Source organism: Loxodonta africana, chromosome 2 (genome assembly GCF_030014295.1).
Source record: "Loxodonta africana isolate mLoxAfr1 chromosome 2, mLoxAfr1.hap2, whole genome shotgun sequence".
NCBI lineage: Eukaryota > Metazoa > Chordata > Mammalia > Proboscidea > Elephantidae > Loxodonta > Loxodonta africana.
Window position 1 is genome coordinate 77,847,332 of NC_087343.1, and position 21,145 is coordinate 77,868,476.

The following is a 21,145-nucleotide window of genomic DNA, read 5'->3' on the forward strand; positions in this document are numbered from 1 at the left end:
TTGTCCTAGGGCTTGGGTCTGATGTGGGTGTCCTTTCAAAGAAACCAGGAGCTTTGTTGCCAAGGTCAAGGTATTTCCTCACTTGGACCTGGGGATGCTTGTCTGATCACAAGTGTTCTAGTTCACAACTCCCCAAGGGCACCTCCCTAAATAGTCTCCCTATGCATTTTCTATTTCTTCAAGGCCCCACACTTTTCCCTTGAGTTATTTAGAGATGTGTAGAGCCTGGTGAGTGATGCCTTAGGGGCGCAGTAGTTAAGAGCTCAGCTGCTCACCAAAAGGTTGGCAGTTTGAATCCACCAGTCACACCTTGGTAACTTTATGGAGTGGTTCTACTCTGTCCTATAGGGTCACTATGAGTTGGAATTGACTCGACAGCAATGGGTTACAGCCTGATGAGAGAGCCCTGGTGGCGCAGTGGTTAAGCACTCAGCTGCTAGCCATAAGATCAGGGGTTCTAACCCACCGGCTGTTCCATGAGAGAAAGATGTGGCGGTTGGCTTCCATAAAGATTTATAGCCTTGGAAATCCTATGGGGCAGTCTACTGTCCTTTAGGGTTGCTGTGAATTGGAATTGATATGATGGCAACAGATTTGGTTTTTGGTTTAAAGCCTGATGAAGAGGGAAGTTGTGGTTCAGTAGTAGAATTCTCTTCCATTCAGGAAACCTGGGTTTGATTCTCATCCAACGTACCTCAGGTACAGCCACCGCCTGTCTGTCAGTGGAGGCATTTGTGTGTCTGTGATGCTGAACAGGTTTCCCTGGAGCTTTCAGACTAAGACGGACTAGCGAGAAAGCCTGGCAATCTACTTCTGAAAATCAGCCAGTGAAAATCCTGTGGATCAAAACGGTCCCATCTTGTTGTACATGAGGTCACCGTGAATTGGGGGCCTGAGTCGATGACAGCAAGCAACAATAACAACAGAGGGTGATGAAGGTGTTCAGGGGTTTGAAGACATAGGCTGGACTATCAGGAGAAATCTTGGGTGGCACCTGGGTGATTTGTGAAGACTTCTGTGGCTGCTAAACAGGAAGCCAATAAGCAGCGAACCTTCTCAGTTGATTTCTTTAGGCTCAGTGAAGCAGAGGCAGCTTACACATCTGGAAAGCGCAGATGGTTGGAGCAGTTCTACGAGTTGCGGGGGGTGGGAGGGAGACAATGGCAGCCAAGTGCTCAGGCTGTTGTGAAATTAAGAAAAATCAAGGCAATGCCCTGAGTGAGTTTAATAGTGAAGGTAGATGGGCCTGCGAAGGCCTGATTGTACAGGGAGCTCTTGGGAGGCCATGAGAGTGTTGTTGGCATGTTTGGCAGACACACCACAGAGAAGTTATAGCAGTTCAGAAATCACGAAGTATAAAGCCAGGCAAGGAGGAAACACCCGCTGTGTCGGTTGACTGTGTAACTAGTAGCTTGGCCAAGAGCCAGAGGTGGTTTGCTGGGTCTTTCTGCATGGGTCTCCTTGCATGAGGTGCTACTGAACTTCGAATGGAGACTTTGACCTGTACCAAACAATACACACACCTATAATGTTTCTGCTGTATAAGATAAGAGTAATAATTGACTTCCAGAAAGGGAGAACAGGAAGGGAGGAATTAAAGCAAACGTCTCCATGTAGATGGCTGTCGAGGGCCACGGAAGCTCGGAGCATAGATAGCTCTTACGCATACAGGATGTCTCATCTATAAATTGCATCATACTCCTAGGAATGTTAGCTTTGAAGAATGTTTACCAAGACAAATTGCTGGTGGGGGAGGAGTGTTGGCTGTTAAAAATATTAAATGGTAGGATTATTTTAATTTTAGACTTTAAAAACTCACTCCATTCTCAGTGCCTTACTGGGTAAGGAGGCATGTGTTAGGGAATTGTGGTAGCCTTACCTAATCTGAGTGCTTTGCCAATAACATCATTGCGTGTGAGGTGGGTTGGAATGAAACATTTGAGAGAGACAAACATGTACATGACCTTAATCCGGTGATTTGTGAGAAAGGTCATGGATAATAGTTTCTTTTGCTAACATTTGCTTTTTTGTTAATTTAAACTCTTTGGGTTGAAAAGTCTCTTGCCTTTATGCAAACAAAACAATAATAGATATTTGAAGAACGTTCTGAGACAGGAAGGGGGCAGCAAGCAGTGAGCAGTGGTCAGATGGATGATAAGCTGGAGTCGGCTGCTCCCCAAGACTGCTTAAAAACTATTTTGTTTTATATGTGCCTATATTCTGCCTCGGAACCCCCCCTCCCCCGCCAAATTTTTTTTTTTTTTAATATTCTGCCTTGGAACCCTGGTGGTATAGTGGTTAAGAGCTACACTGGCTAACCAAAAGGTCAGCAGTTCGAATCCACCAGTTCCTCTTAGAAACCCTATGGGGCAGTTCTACTCTGTCCTACATGGTCACTATGAGTTGGAATCGACTTGATGGCAATGGATTTGGGGTTTTTTTTGGGGTGGGTTTTATATTCTGCCCAGTCTTTGAGGAAATGCTGATAAAAGTATGTGGGATAGAGATGTAAGTCTTTGCTGACTTGTATTATTCTAAATTGCATGATGTGTGGTTCTTGTGGCCTCATAAACTACATCGGTGCTGTCCAATAGAACTTTCTGTGATGGTGGAATTATTCTATACCTGTGCTGTCCAATATGGAGTCTCTAGCCCAGATGTGTACTGAGTAAGTAACTAGCATAACTGAGAAATTGCATTTTTAATTTTATTATGTTGAACAGGGGAGAACCAGGGGAAGTTCCCTTTGTGTTATTCCTACCGATCCCTGAGGACATCAAGAATCACACTGGCCGTTAGTCTATGTACTGAATATACACTGAAAATGACCATTGATTGGAAGAATAATGTCTCTGATAGGTAAAAGCTGGCAAGCTCATCCAAGCTGGTAGCCTAGAACCGCCTCAAGGAGTGAAACAGTAAGGTAACGTTTTTGTTGAGCCTAGGATGACCCGCTTGCTGTGGATGCTGTAAGGACCTGGCATTTGCTGTCACAGTGGAGGGTGGGATTCCTTATATTCTAGGCAAATTGAATAGAGGAAATAGAAGAGACAGTAAATGAAATAGTTCAATACAGAATGTAAGAAGAAAGAAAGGGTCCTTTTGGCTCAAATAAATGTGATTAAGAAATGATACCGAAACTGTAAGCAGAGTTAAGACCAATGATAGGCAGCAGCAAATGCTGTGCCAAGGATAAAGGAAATAACATCTCTTAGGTACAAGTGGATAACCTATGAGCTACGCAATGGGATGGGTAAGCCTCAGCTGCCTTTTTGGAATCTCAGTTGCAAACAAAGATGGTTGAAATCAGCAAAGCTGAATCAGCAAAACTGTGAATGACTTGATTTCTCACTGTCCTGCAAAAAATTTTTTTAATGCTTTTTATTTTTCAGAGCAGTTTTGTATTTACAGAGAAATTGTGCAGAAAGTACTTAGAGTACGCATATACTCCCTCTTCCTCCTGCGCATCCCATCACCACCGCCAGTTGCTGTCAAGTCAATTCTGACTCATGGTAACCTCGTCTGTTTTACAGGAGAATTGCATTCCATAGGGTTTTCAATGGCTGTGATCTTTCAGAAGTAGATCACCAGGGTATTCTTCCAAGGCACCTCTGGGTGGATTTGAACCACCAACCTTTCAGTTAGTAGCAGAGCACTTAACCGTTTGTCCTACCCAGGAGCCTCTCCTGCACACAGTTTCTCCTATTATTAGTATTGTCAGTATTATTAGCTTCTTGTATTAGTGTGGTATATTTGTAACAATTCATGAACCAATATTGATACATTGATAGTCCATAGTTTACATCAGGATTTGCTGTTTGTGTTGTACAGTTGTATGGGTTTTGACAAATGCATAATGTCATATATCCACCTTTACAATATCACACAGAATAGTTACTCTGCCCTTAAAATGCCCCATGCTCCTCCTATTCATCCTTCTCCTTTCTCCCCTCCCCTGGCAACCACGTATCTTTTTACTGTGTGTATAGTTTTGCCTTTTCCAGAATGTCATATTTGGTTGGAATCATATAGTATGTAGCTTTTCAGATTGGCTTCTTACACTTAGTGATATGCTTTTGAGATTCCTCCATGTCATTTTTTAAAATTTATTTTAATTGTTGTTGAGATAAACACAGCAGAACATTCACCAATTCACCAATCTCTACATGTACGATTCGGCGACATTGATTACTTTCTTCTAGTTGTGCAGCCGTTCTCACCCTCCTTTTCTGAATTGTTCTGCCCCATTGACAAACTCACTTCCCCCTAAGTTTTCTATCGAATTTTTCAGTTGCTGTTGTCAAGTTGATTCCATATAGATAGTCCTTAAAAGAACGTAGTGCTCAAGGCAGACATTCCTTTACTAGTTAAGCTAAACCGCTGTTTGGTTTAAAGAAGACTTCTGGGAATATTTTTGGTTTAAGGTTTAAAGATTTTCTCAGGGCAATAGTTTTGGGGGTTAATCCAGCCTCCATGGATTCAGAAAGTCTGGATTCCATGAGAATTTGAAATTTTGTTCTGCGTTTTCCTCCTGCTCCATGGCTTTTTATAACTTGATCGGTCCTTTGTTTTTATTGCTGACAAACTCTACTTTTAGAAGGTTGAATCTGAAAAAATAAAACAGTGTGGTTTTGGTTACAAATTAAGATTTCCAGTTAGTTGTAAGTTAAGTTTGTACTGGAGGACTGTGAAGCAAGCATGCCAGTGACTCAAGTGGATTGTAGAAGACTTCTGGAAGGTGACACTCCTGCTTTCTCAGCAAGTGATGTTCAAGAGTGTGAGTACAGTGGTTGTAACAGGTCAGATTGAATGATGCTCATACTGAAACTGATTTTCCTGCAATGATTTATTAGCCATGATTTGCATCAGACTGAAGATTATTTGAAATTTACCTCGCTAACGCTGTATATCATATGATGTTTTGAATGGAAAAATGAAGGATTAGTGACACTGACGGGTCAAAACAAGCAATATGTGAGCATGTCTTAACTTTCCCCCATAAGGGAAGGTGGTAGGGAGGGAGAGAGCGACACCGGGGGAGGTGGTGTTGGAACTGGCTGGCATCATCCTCCATGCTTGGGGAGTTTCCATACCTGGAAGCTCTGAGCATGAAGCCATACTGTGTCTGGTATTCAGGTCTGGCTGGCAGAGAGTGGGCTTGGCACAAGTGCCAGAGAAGATTTTTCAAAGAACATTTTGCTAAACAATTTAAAAACATAAATTAACATGATCTTTTATAATTATAGAAATAAATGCTCATAGTAAAAAAAATTAGAAATTCTACGAAGAGCAGATAAAAGAGAAAAAAAAAAAATCCCTATAATCCTACCACCCAAAGACAGCTACTATTAAATTTTGGTGTATTTTCTACCAGTATTTTTTACATAGTTGTGATCATGTAGACAATAGGATTTTGTGTCATGTTTTCTTCATTTAGCATTATATACCATAAGTGAGAACTCTTTTAGAGATAGCTTAAAATAATACAGTTCATTTTTCTACAAACAACATTGCTTGCTTGTGTAAGAAGAAAGGGAAAATGCCATAAATTCTCACCACAAGTATTTATCAGCCAGACTAAACAAACAAAAAACAAAACAAAAACCCTGTTTGTAATCTATATTGTTAATTTTATAGAGTGACCTGGTCAGCATAGGCAAGGCTCGAATTGCAGTTATTCTTCAATACTTTGGGTCGCTTCATTCCTACTATTGTCGGTTACTTACACTTAAGAAAAAGAACACTTCTTGGCAGGTGTTGGGACTGGGAATAGGGTGTGCACCGGGGAGACAGATGACCACTAATCCAAAGCTGGAATGCAGCAGGACACTCAACACCAAGAAAAACTATTCCGGCCAACTGGGAAGAGAAGGAAGTAGAAACAGACAGAAACAAACAGCAGGATGTGAGGTGTTTCAGATTGCCCCATGCAGAAGACACAGCCCTTTCGTGACCGTAGGGGCACCCAAGAGGGAGAAACAAAGCCCACAGACAGGAAGTTTGGGGAAAATATCAGCAAAGGGAAACTGGTAGAAAATGATTGGAAGAGCCAAAGAAATAACCACTCCAGAGCAGATTGTTGTTGTGGTGGTTGTTAATACTGTCACGTTGGCCCTCACTCATGGTGACCCTGTGCACAACAGAATGAAATACTGCTTTGTCCTGCAGCATCCTCATGATGGATTTGGATGGGACGAACATGATCCATAGGGTTTTCATTGGCAGATTTTTGGAAGTAGCTTGCTAGGCCTTTCTTCCTAGTCTGTCTTAGTTTAGAAGTTCCACTGAAACCTATTCAGTATCATAGCAACATGCAAGTCTCCACTTGACAGACGGGTGGTGGCTGTGTTTGAGGCGCATTGGCTGGGAATTGAACCGAGAATTCTACCACTAAACCACCACTACCTCCTCAACAGAATGTTAGGTGTAGTATATTTTCTCAAGATCTCCATTTGGGTATGTATCTGGTAGAAGAACAAGCCCATGGATTTCAGCAGTGAGCTGGGCAATGATGGTGCACTCAGTTGTGATAATTTGGCAAATAACCAAATAAGGAGAACTAATTAGTTTGGTCTTAATTTTCTTCTCATACTAACTGAAAGTTTGGATAATGGGATTGTTATGGACTATAAAAGCTTATAAAACAGCAATTTTAAGGCCCCGGTGAAAATAAAAGTTCGAGATGGTTCCAAACAGAATTTTAAGCACAGAATCTTAACATCTAGTGCCCAGGTGAGTGGAAGCTGGTCCTCTCTGTTGTTGTTGTCTTGTGTCCTAGTTGGTTAAGTCTCATGGTAACTCTATGTGTTATAGAGTAGAACTGCACCATAGGATTTTCTTGGCTGTAATCTTTACTGAACCAGGTCATCAGGTCTTTTCTTCCATGGTTCTGCTGGGTGTGTTCGAACCACCAACCTTTTGGTTAGCAGCACAATACAAACAGTTTCTGCTACCCAGGGACCTTACTGGCTCTGTTTGCTGTTATTTATCAACACATGTGTATCTGTGTCGAAATCTCAAGAATGTTACTTTAACATGAAAGAAAATAAAAGAAAAAAAAGGATGTAGGGAAGGAAACTTAGCAGAGCTCTTATCCTTCTGAAAAATAAGAAGCTTTCAAGCCAAATTTTTGGCAGATCTTGCTCTGTGCCCTAAGCTATAGAGGGGGCTGTAGATTCTTCTTCTTCTTTTTTTTTTTCTTCCCTCTCTCTCTCTTTTTTTGGTCACCCCTCCACCACAAACTAACACTTACCAGTGATTTGGTTTTTAAGTAAAGGGGGCTGGGGGTGGAGAAATATCCCAAGAAGATCAATGGGAATGCCAAGTTACTTGAATAAATTTTTTCTCAAATGTTATTCCTTTTGTTCACACCAGTTAAACTTTCTTATTGTGGTTGGTGAGGTTTTAAAAATTGTTTTTGATGGAGAAAAGTGCTGACTTATTGGAATTCTGCTGAGTGTTATAAGCTCAGTTTGGTTCGCTTATCACGAGTGTTCTGCTTTTATATTTATTTGTGGCTTCATTGTTTGGGTAAAAGTCTCCTTGTGGAACAAGAATAGAACCTTTTCTTTAAATTAGACATTTGGAGTATTTATTGACAGACTTTTATCCCAAAAATTAAAAGAAAGAATTTTGAGATTTTTAATGTTAATAGACACTGTAAGCCTAGGAAACATGAAGAAACCTAAAGCCTTACTGGAGGTTATATTCTATCACACTGAGTTCTTCTCTAATTATTAAAAACATTGTGTTAAATTTTAAGTCCAAAATCTAGGTCACTGTCTGGCATAATGATGGGTCCAGTGTTCTATCATTTGCTCACAAATGTTTTAAAAAAAAAATACAGCAAAATAAAAATTGGTTAAGGTTAGGAGTTGCTAATCTAAGCATTTGGTTATTCTATGGTTCTGAAACCTGCCTGCACATGGGAATGACCATGGAGCTTAAAAAATTCTGATGCTGGCCCCATCCCAGGGGAGTTTGATTTCATTGGTCTGGAGTATAGCCTGGGCATCAGGAGTTCTAAAAGCTCCCCTAGGTGATTCCCAGATGCAGCCAAGATTGAGGACCACCGTCATAGATCCTTGAGGGAGCCCAGCTCTGCTGAAGTCACCCCTGACTTGCTGGGTTTTCAGTATTTTTGAATTGTAGAAATACAGTTCTGTTTTTATCTCAACAGACTACAAAAGGAATTAATGGAAGCTCATTTGTATTAGCTTTGAGAACTTTCACTGGTTATCACCATTGATATCCTCGTAGATCTGATATGAAATGTGAAAAACTTGAAAAAAACTTGTTGAAAACCTGCCCATCTACTTGAACCTAAGTGAGGTGATTAAACCCTTAAAGAGTAATCATTTTTAAACATTACCAAAAAACAAACCAAATTCATTGTTATTGAGTCTGCTCTGACTTAGCACCCTGGTAGTACAGTGGTTAAGCGCTCTGCTGCTAAACCAAAAGTTCCGCAATTCGAACCCACCAGCCACTGCATGGGAGAAAGATGTGGCAGTCTGCGTCTGTAAGGAGTTACAGCTTTGGCAACTCTATGGGGGCACTTTTACCGTGTCCTACTATGTTGCTGTGAGAATGAGTTTTCAACATTAGGAATGAATGAATGGAGTTTGTCTGATGTTTTCCCCATGATTAAACCGGGGCAAAATGCCATTTTCATCACATCATATTAAGGGCACACACTTACCAACATGAGTTATCACTACTGATGTTAACCGTAATTACCTGGCTGAGGTAATGTTTGTTAGGTTTCTCCACTGTAAAGTTACTTTCCCCTCTCCTTTCCATACAGTATGCTTTGGAAGGAAGTCACTGAGTGCAGCTCACACTTATGGAGTGGGGAGTTACATACATACTCCTTTGAGGGTAAAGTATCCACAGGAATTATTTGAAATTCTTATGTAAGGAGGGATACCATTTATTTATTTATTCAGTCATTTATATATATCAGTATGGACTCATGAATATTTTATACTTTGAGTAACAATCCAGTACTACTTTATTTTGTTCAAATTGTTCTAGCTTTGGCAGTTGGCTCGTTCAGTTGACTCCTGTGTCCTTCGTACATTCTCCCATCATTGTGGGTTTTATTTTAGGGTAATGCAATTGCTCTGTGTGATACTGTAACTGATAACACCATGCATTTGTCAAAAACTATTGAACTTTACAGCACAAATATCCAAACTTAGTGTATGCAAATTAAAAAAAAATCATTTAGGAGTTTAGGGGATCTCGGGATAGAATTCAGAATGTCAGAAAACAATCTTAACTGTATTACTAATGTATAAAACAACCTCACTAAAGGGAATTGGGGGAAAGGGTGCAGACTTAAGTAACTTTGGAAAAGAGTGGATTCTGTAAGACTAAAGGCAAAAGAAACTGTACATAAGCACTGTCATCTAGTTGATAATGTAGTTTCCCATGGAGGTATGGGTTAACAATTCTGATACTACTATACATGTATCCTGGAATTGAACAATTAAGTAAATGGATGACAGCTGATGGGTGCCAGATTTCTCACAGTTGGAGAGTTTACAGATAAGCCAGGGGAGGAAGCTAGAATGATCCAAGTGCTAATAGATTCGAGTTGTAGATAACAGTATGAAATCATGTTTTGCTTAGGATAGATACACATGGTTATGTATAGAAATATTTAAATATATGCATGTATACATATTACATATATATACATATTATGGAAACCCTGGTGGCGTAGTGGTTAAGAGCTATGGAGCTGCTAACCAAAAGGTCAGCAGTTTGAGTCCACCAGGTGCTCCTTGGAAACTCTATGGGGCAGTTCTACTCTGTCTTATAGGGTTGCTATGAGTCGGAATTGACTCAACGGCAATGAGGTTTTTTTTTTTCTTTGGTTTATACATATTACATACTATATCTCACATACATTGAACGCATTATCAGGAGGGATTAGTCCCTGGAGAAGGACATCATACTTGGTAAAGTAGAGGGTCAGTGAAAAAGTGGAAGACCCTCAACAAGATGGATTGACTCAGTGGCTGCAACAATGGACCTGAGCATAGCAACAATTGTGAGGATGGTGCAGGACTGGGTAGTATTTCATTCTGTTGTACAAAGGGTCCCTTTAAGTCGGAACCGACTTGACAGCCCTAGCAACAGCAATACATGAGTTAGCATACACACATATATTTGCTTGCTCTGTCAGTTGAGAGGGCCTAGAATTAACAACACCCCAGTGGCAGCAAGCCTGGATCTTGGTTCCTCACATGATTTTCCAGTAAAAGGAGCTAGAGCTCCTTGGAGAAATGGCTGGTTCTAGGACTGGGTGCCATGCGATTAATTACATTTGTATGGCCTTCCGAGCCATGGTCTTGTAACTCCCACCCGGGTGATTGTGTGATAGGGTAATTGTGGCCTACCAAAGGGATTGGTCAGTTTTGCCTTAAAAGAGAGTCAATTCCAGAGCAGAGAGGAAGAGCCCACTACCACCAAAGCAGAAGAGACGAGCAGGAGGGAGCCGGTGTAGTGGGCTTCCCAGCCCACTGAGAGAGAAAGCTGAGTGCCTTTGGGCAGGGACTAAGGGCCAGGGAGAGGTGTGCCTGTGAGCATGGCTGGAAAGGGCTATCCTGATGGAAGAACTATATCCTGAGTGTTCCTGAGCCTGAATTGTAACTATTACTTCCCTGATAAACCCCATAATTGAGTATGGTCATTGAGTTCTGTGTGGCCATTGCAATGAATTATCAAACCTAGCAGAGAAGTAGAGAGTGCTTTGTGAAAGATGGGTGGTGTCAGAACTAGTAAAGATGGAGGAGAGAGGAGGCTTGTCTGGCTTCTGCCTCATGGGAGTCAGCCTTGCACTATTGATCTTGATTCTTTTTCCCCCTTGTGGGGTTGGAGGAGGTCAGACAGTGCCCCCAAGCTGTTTTTACACTGGGGCAGAAAATATACAACATGTGCCTACTTTTTTTTTTCTTCAAGCCAAGGTTATCAGTTGCATTTCTTGTGAGTTTTAGCTTCAGAGCTATGAAATTAATAGTTCAAAGTTTATGTTAAAACTAATTTCTTTGCTCAGTTGATACCTCATAGTTAACTTATTTACATGTGACTGACCATATAAAAGTATAAGTAATATGAAGTTGAACTTTGAATTTTGAAAACTGATTAAAAAAATAAGTGAATAAGCCTATGGCAGGTAGGAAACTTTTTCTGAAAGTCTGGGAACTTACTGGAATCGGAAATTATCAGAAACAATTTAAAATGTAACCTTAGGTAGTGTTTTACTTATGTCCCTTGGCTCTTCCTACTAGGAGTAATTTCTCCTTAAGCTGCTTTCCTACCCCTCTTACCCTTTCTCTGTGCAGACTCCTCATTTCCCTCACTTTCAGGACCCTTCACATCCACTATCCAAAGCTGCCACTCCAAAATAAATTCCTCTTAATTTATTATTCAGAACAACTTAGCAAATGTGTCCTAATTCTTCCCTTTCAGGTTATACCCAGGATGTTCAATGTTCAAAACAAAAATAAGTCTGTATTTTTTTTTCCCTTAAGAGAATTGTTTAAGTAGACCTTGTATCCACAGAAATACCAAACATTGGCGGGGCTTCGATAACACATTCCTCTAACATGTTGCCTCAGTCAGGAAATCTATTATTTTTTGGCCCTGAGGTGTTTTGGGTACAGGTAGTCCTCTACTGACTTATGACGGGCTCCTTTCTGATGACTCCGTGGTATAAGATGCTTCTGACATAAGTCGAATACCTCTCTCTCTTTTTAGTTTTCATTATTACTGCCTTTTATTATCGGTGTCCTTATAAACAGTAAATCATAACTTGAACATCTGAGAATGAGACCATTAGCAAATTATGCACTGCAACACTGTATGTAGAGCATATTACCGAGAATGTGCAAAAAAAAAAGACGGTTGTAAGTGAGATTTGTAGTAACTAGAATACGTTGTAAGCCAGTGACTCCCTGTATCTTCTTTTCTTCTTATTACAAGTAGATAAAGCATAATACAAATAATTTCATCTTGTTGGGCTTCTCGGTTGTATTCATCCCTCCTTCCCCCTGGAAAATAGGGTGATACATGGGAGCATGTCAGAACCTTTGAGGAGGCATGTGGATTTTTTGCTCAAATAAATAAAGGTAATAAAGGCAGATAAGGAATCAAAATGATTCTTATTTTTTAAGTAATGTGGTATCATGTACATTCATGTCATAGCATTCTAATTATGACAGCAGTGATTGCAGCATGCTCCCTACTCTGGTCTGTTTTATGCAAATTCAGTTTTATGAGCTCTGCAAAAAAAAAAATAGGGGAGATAGGGTAAAAAAATAGTTTAAGACTTGGAGTGTCTCCAAGTATCATTTTACTCTGAGTGTATGTGTGTCACTGAGTGAACGTGACACTGGAGATGTGAGTGTGATATTCTAAACCAGTGGCTTTGATTTTTCCTGCTTCTCATAGTGAGAGCATCTTGGTACGTAGATATGAGCCTTTCCTTTAAAGATGCTCATTTTCTGTATAACATGGCCTTTAAATGAAAGCCAACCATTACATCTGGTGCCCAACCAAAGAAACAGATTAGTAGCTCTAACAAACAAGAACAGCTTGTGTTAGACTTGCTGAGAGATGATATGGTGCCTTCTTAAGGGATTTTTGAGGACGATTTTGACCATGCCTAGTTTTCACCTACAGCTGCATGTGATCCAGCACGCATTTGACTTGAGCTGTCCTGGCTGAAGTTACTCAGGAAAGGCTTGTCCTGGCATCAGAGGTCTTGCCCCGTCTTGTCTGTACTTTTTATGACTTTCCACAGATGGTGTTAGAGTGTTAAAGACTGTGGTCTTTGGTTAGAGTGTTAAAGACTGTGGTCTTTGGTGGCCAAAAAATTGGAACGGAGGGACAAAGCAAACCCTCCTCTGCTTCCTTCAGAGTCTTTTATTTTGACGTGTAGGATTGTTAGTTTCCTTTGTGATTATCTTAATATTTACCCCTGTTTTTCTAAGTTTAAACCAATCTTTTATTGCTTTATATCGCCTTGACATCCTTTCCATAAAAAGGTCTATGACTACATTTTTTAGTTCCTCTTTTTTGTTTTAATATTGTTACCTTTTACGTAATGACATCTGTGTTTCCCTATTTTGAGTGTTTTAGCTTTGATTAATTTTTGTGATTTCCCTATCTGGGTTGATATTTCGTTGCTCTGTCTTCTGTTCTAGTCTTGGGTTGTTGTCTGGTGTTATTGATTTTCTAGCCAGAGGACTCCCTTTGGTATTTCTTATAATTTTGGTTTGGTTTTTGCAAATTCCCTAAACTTCTGTTTATCTGGAAATGTCCTAATTTCACCAGCATATTTGAGAGACAGCTTTGCTGGATATGTAATTCTTGGCTGGCATTTTTTTCCTTCAAGGCTTTATATATGTCATCCCATTGCCTTTTTGCCTGCATGGTTTCTCCTGAGTAGTCCGAGCTTAGTCTTACTGACTCTCCTCTGTAGATGACTTTTCGTTTATCCCTCGCTGCTCTTATAATTCTCTCTTTATCTTTGGTTTTGGCAAGTTTGATCATAATATGTCTTGGTGACTTTCTTTTGCGATCTACCTCGTGTGGAGTTCAATGAGCATCTTGGATAGATATCGTCTCATCTTTCAGGGTATCAGGGAAGTTTTCTGCCAACAAATCTTCAACAATTCTCTCTGTACTTTCTGTTATCCCCCTCTGTTCTAGTACTCCAGTCACTCGTAGGTAATTCCTTTTGATAGAGTCCCACATAATTCTTAGGTTTTCTTCATTTTTTTAAATTCTTTTATCTGATTTTTCCTCAAATGTGTTGGTGCTGAGTGCTTTATCTTCAGTCTCACTAATTCTGATTTCCATTGCCTCAATTCTGCTCCTATGACTTTCTATTGAGTTGTCTAATTCTGAAATTTTATTCTTAATCTTCTGGATTTCTGTTTGCTGTCTCTCTATAGATTCTTGCAGCCTGTTAAATTTGTCATTATGCTCTTCTCTAATCTTCTTAAGTTCCTCTGTTGTTGTATCTGTGTGCTTCTGTTGTTCTGTGTTTTGCCTGATCTCCCTCCTGATCTCTTGAAGAGTTCTGTATATTAATCTTTTGTATTCTACCTCTGGTAGTTCCAGGAAATTCTCTTCATCCAGAAGATCTCTCGATTCTTTATTTTAGACCTTGCTGAAGCCCTTATGGTCTGCCCCCTTATGTGATTTGATACTGACCGTTGTCTCCGAGCCATCTATAACTTATTGTATTTATTTATTTTATGTTTGCTTACTGTGTCCTAGCTTCTTGTTTTGTTTTGATATGCCCAGATAGGCTCCTTGTGTGAGCTAGGTTGAATATTGGTGCCTCTGAAGCTCTAATGTCCTATCACCAGGTTGTTAGAGCTGTTATTAGGTATGTGAGCCCAGGGGTCCATTTACTTTTCTTGTATGGGTTCAGTCAGGTGTTCAGCTAGTTGATTACCAAGTCTGTGGTACAGGCTCTCACCCACAGTCCTAGACAGGCAGGGGTGATTGGTGTAGGTACAGGTATCTGGCTGCAGTAGGGGATCATGTGCGAGCAAGGCAGGTGGCTGACAGCCATTCCTGTGTGTCTGTGAGGAAATTGTGTCCCTGTTCCCTAGAGTGCATATGTGGGTGGGTTTTGCAGCCAGACTGTGGGCACCCAATGCTGTTGGCTGTAAGAACTGGGAGGTACCACTTTTTATTGGACCCCGGTTGCAGGTGGCTAGGTGGTGTGAGTGGAGCAACCAGTCCTCAGGCCCCTAATGTGGGTAGGCGAGGACCCTGCTTAATAGGCAGAGTGGTGTCAAACATCACGAACTTACCTCTCAACCATGTAGCTGAAACAGTTGAAATTAGACTTCAGGTATGTACCCTGTTGTACAATGCTAATAAAGGCCTATGCTGTTGAAATGGGCCTACACAAGTATGTGCAGGGATGAAAGGCATTCGGTCCGTGGACCCGTTATGCCTGTGCCTAGGCAAAGGAGCTGTTTCTGCCCTGAGTTCCCAGCTTAGGGGAGCCAGCAGATTATTTTTTCCCTGTTTGTTAATTTGTTCTCTCTCCAAGGCCGGGAGAATGGCTCAGGGAGCACTATGGGTCCTACTTCTGGTCACGGCACTCTCTGAAGCTGGCCTGGACCCGGTACAGAGCTGGAAGGGGGCTGGTAAGTGGGAGAGAGGTTTTTCCCAAAGGGGCCATTTTTGATCTGTGCAGCAGGTTAAATGAATGTACTCATCTTTTGCTGATTGAGCATCAGTTTCACTGATTCTGGAGGCATGGGTAGACTCTCTGCTGCTCAGTCTCTTCCGATGTAGAAAATGAGTCCCGAATGCCACTATTTGCCTCACCGCTGGTGCCATCTGATCCCAGCCTGAAGGGTGCCAGTTCCCGCTGGGTCAGGTCTGGCAACTCCTCATTGCTTCTGAACCGTCTCTCCCTCCCCTGCTGCTCAGTCTGATTCCTCAACTTTGCCTTTGATGTTCAGGGCTCCTAAATTGTCACATATAATTGATTCACTTGTTTTTTCAGGACTTTGTTGTAAGAGGGACCACAGGACTCGTCTGACTAGTCCACTATCTTGGCCCTGCCTCTCTTCCTTTAAAGTTTTGATGAGATTTTCTCAGAGCTCCCATGTACATGGTCATGTCTCAGTTTTGAAAATCAAGCCATTAATCCTGAGGTAAAGAAAGTATACCCATTGCTGTTGAGTCAATTCGGATTCATAGCGACCCTATAGGACAGAGTAGAAATGTCCTCTATAGGGTTTCCAAGGAGCAGCTGGTGGATTCGAACTGCCAACCTTTTGGTGAGCTCTTAACCACTGAGTCACCAGGGTTCCAAAGAAAGCATAGTGTTTATAGTGCAGACACTTCAGTGTCAACACTGTAGAAGAAAATAAAATAATAAAAGGGAAACTTTATTTACACTTAATATTTTAACTAAAAATTATTGAAAATTTACTAATGTTAACTTTTTTACTGTGATAATCTCCTCTGACCCTCATAATAACCCTTTGAAGTTTAGATATTATTACCCCATTTTATATGAGAAAACTGAGGCTCAGAAAGTGTGAATGACTTGGTTAAGTCTACTAAGTAAATCAGTGACAGAATCTCAGTTTGAGCCCATGATTTTCTTTTTAGATTAGGCTCCTTAAAAATATGAGTAAGACACAGCACTTGCCCTCAAGGAATTTTTTATCCCATTGGTGGAAAAGAAAACTGTACAAATATTATAATTCAAATCAAAATATAAAAAACTCCTCTTACAAGGCTTAATTTTATCAAAGTCTAGATGAAGTTGGTCAAGGAAAGTTCCCTTCCTATATGGGTGTTCTGGAAAGCTGAAACTTCAAGGCAGCAGCATCTGTGCTGTGCTCATGGAGGTTATTTTTTAAATAAAGGATTTTCTAATTAAGAAGTCTCTGGGTGGTGTACACGGTTCACACACTCAGCAGCTAAGCCAAAGGTTGGAGGTTCAAGTTCACTTAGCAGTGCCTCAGAAAAGAGGCCTGGTTATCCGCTTCAGAAAGATCAGCCACTGGAAACCCTCTGGAGCACAGTTCTACTCTGACACACATGGAGTTGCCATCAGTCAGAACTGACTAGAGGACAACTGATTTAGTCATGAAGCCATTCACACTTTTACATTGTAATGGTTGTATGATATCTGGTGAGAAGGTAGCCTTGAGTTCTGTGAACTATAATTACAATCAGCCAGTCAGAGAAAGCAAAGAAATTAACAAACAATATGAAAGCTGTGTAAATAACTTGAATTAATTTAAGTGGAATAATATTGACAAAATGGAAAAAAAAAATTACTGTAGAAGACAAGGAAGCTAAATGACCCACATTCAGGAAAATTCCTTTGTGAGCAGGAAATGGAGCTGGTCTAAAAATAAAAAAGGACTGTGCAATCACAGTATTTCCTATTTCACATGTAAACTGAACTGTGTATGGTTGTTAGTGGAAATCGTTTCATTCTTTAAAAAATGTTGATAAATAGTAAAGCAAATGAGGACATCGGGGAGTCTCTTGTTATCTGGAGTATTTTTATAGTCAGAATAATTTCTTTATCAATAGCCAATTGATATTTAATTGGTCCACAAAGATCAAGCTTTTGGGAAAAATCAGGGCGATATTTATCTGATGTATCAACCCCTAAAAATGTATTATACAAAGATCTTTCATGACTCTTTGTCTCTATGGTCCTGAAGTGATTTTGATCTGTCATGGATGGTTCTTTAGATCTGTCACCGATGCAGCCCGGCTCCAGGAACTTATTGACCTGGGATTTATCTATCCCCTAGTTAAGTGACTTTAAACCTACACTGGGCATGAGAATTGCCTGGGATAGGGAAGTTCTTGTTCTAACTGCAGATTTCTGGGCCACCTTTAGAGATTCTGGAGTGGGAGTCTCATCATTTGCATGTTAAATTAACAATTGCTTCCCCTTCCCTCATACTGATGACCTCCGATAAATTCAACCTTAGACTCTGCTGTCTATAGTTGCAGCCTTGCTGACACTGTGTCACATTCTGACCAACTTGGCAAATAAGTTGCTTTTATTGTGTTTGTAATATACTCAAACCCCCACATGTCTGTCAGTTTGTCATACTGTGGGGGCTTGTGTGTTGCTGTGATGCTCGAAGCTATGCCACTGGTATTCAAACACCAACAGGGTCACCCATGGCAGACAAATTTCAGCTGAGCTTCCACACTAAAACAGACTAGGAAGAAGGACACAGTGGTCTATTTCTGAAAAGAATTAGCCAGTGAAAACCTTATGAATAATAGCAGTGAAATATTGTCTGATATAGTGCAAGAAGATGAGCCCCCCAGGTTGGAAGGCACTCAGAATATGACTGGGGAAGAGCTGCCCCCTCAAAATAGAGTCAACTTTAATGACATGGATGGAGTCAAACTTTTGGGACCTTCATTTGCTGATGTGGCATGACCCAAAATGAGAAGAAAGAGCTGCAAACATCTATTAATAATCAGAACCTGGAACATATGAAGTATGAATCTAGGAAAATTGGAAATTGTCAGAAATGAAATGGAACACATAAAGATCAATATCCTAGACATTAGTGAGCTGAAATGGCCTGGTATTGGCCATTCGGAATCAGACAATCATATATGGTCAACTATGCCGGGAATGACAACTTGGAGAGAAATAGCATTGTATTCATTGTCAGAAAGAACATTTCAAGTTCTATCTTGAAGTACAATACTGTCAGTGATAGGATAATATCCATATGCCTACAAGGAAGACCAGTTAATATAACTATTATTCAAGTTTATACACCAACTACTAAGGCCAAAGATGAAGAAACTGAAATTTTCTACCAACTTCTGCAGTCTGAAATTGATCGAACATGCAATCAGGAAGCACTGATAATTCCTGGTGATTGGAATGAGAAAGCTGGAAACAAAGAAGAGGGATCAGTCATTGGAAAATATGGCCTTGGTGATTGAACAATGCTGGAGATCCCGTGATAGAATTTTGCAAGACCAATGACTTCTTCATTGCAAATACTTTTTTACACCAACGTGAATGGTGACTATACACATGGACTCACCATGTGGAAAGAGACAATGGAAAACCTCAATATCATCAGTCAGAACACAACCAGGGGCCGACCCTGAATCAGACCATGAATTACTCATATGCAAGTTCAAATTGAAACTGAGGAAAATTAGAACAAGTCCATGACAGCCAAAGTATGATCTTGAGTACATCCCACCTGAATTTAGAGACCATCTCAAGAATTGATTTGACTCATTGAACACTAATGACCGAAGACCAGATGAGTTGTGGAATGACATCAAGAATATCATACGTGAAGAAAGCAAGAGATCATTAAAAAGACAGGAGAGAAAGAAAAGATCTAAATGGTTGTCAGAAGAGACTCTGAAGCTTGCTCTTGAACGTCGAGTAGCTATAGCAAAAGGAAAGAATGATGCAGTAAAAGAGCTGAATAAAAGATTTCAAAGGGCAGCTCGAGAAGACAGTAAAGTATTATAATGACATGGGCAAAGAGCTGGAGATAGAAAACTAGAAGGGAAGAACATGATCAGCATTTCTCAGGCTAAAAGAACTGAAGAAAAAATTCAAGCCTCGAGTTGCAATGGTGAAGAATTCTATGTGGAAAATATTAAATGACGCAGGAAGCATCAAAAGAAGATGGAAGCAATGCACAGAGTCACTATACCAAAAAAAATTGGTCAACATCATTCAACCATTTCAGGAGGTAACATATGATCAGGAAACAATGGTACTGAAGGAAGAAGTCCAAGGTGCTTTGAAGGCATTGGCAAAAACAAGGTTCTGGGAATTGACGGAATACCAATTGAGATGTTTCAACAAACAGGTATAGCGCTAGAAGTGCTCACTCATCTATGCCAAGACATTTGGAAGACTGCTACCTGGACAACCGACTGGAAGAGATCCATATTTATGCCTATAGAAAGGTGATCCAACCAAATGTGAAAATTATCGAACAATATCATTAATATCATATGCAAGCAAAATTTTGCTGAAGATCATTCAAAAGTGACTGCAGCAGTATATTGACAGGGGACTGCCAGATATTCAAGCCGGAAACAGAAAAGGACATGAAATGAGGGATATCATTGCTATGTCTGATGGATTCTGGCTGAAAACAGAGAATACCAGAAAGATGTTTACCTGTGTTTTATTGACTATGCAAAGGTATTCATCTGTGTGGATCATAACAAATTATGGATAACATTTTGAAGAACGGAAATTCCAGAACACTTAATTGTGCTCATGAGGAATCTGTACATGGATCAAGAGGCAGTTGTTTGAACAGAATAAGGGGATGTTGAGTGGTTTAGAGCCAGGAAAGGTGCATGCCAAGGTTGTATCCTTTCACCATACCTATTCAATCTGTATGCTGAACAAATAATCTGAGAAGCTGGACTATATGAAGAAGAACGGGGCATCAGGATTGGAGGAAGACTCATTAACAACCTGCATTATGCAGATAACACAACCTCGCTTGCTGAAAGTGAAGAGGACTCGAAGCACTTACTGATGAAGATCAAAGACCACAGCCTTCAGTATGGATTACACCTAAACATAAAGAAAACAAAAGTCCTCACAAGTGGACCAATGAGCAACATCATGATAAACGGAGAAAAGATTGAAGTTGTCAAAGATTTCATTTTAGCTGGATCCACAATCAACACCCATAGAAACAGTGAAGAAATCAAAACACGCAGGACAAATCAGTTGCAAGAGATCTCTTTAAAGTGTTGAAACGCAAAGGTGTCACCTTAAGGACTAAGGTGGGCCTGACCCCAGCCATGGTGTTTTCAGTTGCCACGTATACATACAAAAGCTGGACAATGAATAAGGAAGACCAAAGAAGAATTGACACCTTTGAATTGTAGTGTCGGAGAGGAATATTGAATATACCATGAACTGCTAAAAGAATGAACAAATCTGTCTTTGAAGAAGTACAACCAGAATGCTCTTTAGAAGCAAGGTTAGTAAAACTATATCTCACATACTTTGGACGTGTTATCAGGAGGGATCAGTCACTGGAGAAGGACATAATGCTTGGTAAAGTAGAGGGTCAGCGAAAAAGAGGAAGACCTTCAACGGGATGGATTGACCCAGTGGCTGTGACAGTGGCCTCAAGCATAGCAACAATTGTGAGGATGGCACAGTACTGGGCAGTGTTTTGTTCTGTTATGTGTAGGGTAGCAACCGACTTGACGGCACCTAATGACAACAACAACAATATACTCAAAAGCTTGTCACCTTTTTTCCCATAGTGCCAGGAAAATATTTTAAGTGTAGTGTCTCTACATCTATAGTAAAGCAAGGAACTATAAAAACCATCACCAATTCAAGGTGAGGATTTTAGTATTTTTAATCTCTTTGAAATTTTTGCACATTAAGGACCCTTTAGGAGGAGAGCTGGAAGAAAGATAATATCTCTTGATCCAACACTTTGATTTCAGTTTTGTGACTGTCTGCATTGGCGGAGTTCCATTCTTTTGGCCTGCAGACATGGAGGTGGATCTACCCACACCTCAGGGAGGAATAGGCTTTCCCGACCCATAACTACTGTTCTTTCAAATGTATGTAGAG

At 40.4% G+C, this 21,145-nt stretch overlaps 1 protein-coding gene across 1 annotated transcript in view; it reads left to right on the forward strand.

The window, feature by feature from the left end:
• Positions 1-21,145, forward strand: part of ARHGEF28 (Rho guanine nucleotide exchange factor 28) — a 242,855-nt gene that overhangs the window by 70,745 nt on the left and 150,965 nt on the right. The gene's annotated exons all lie outside the window — the stretch shown is intronic.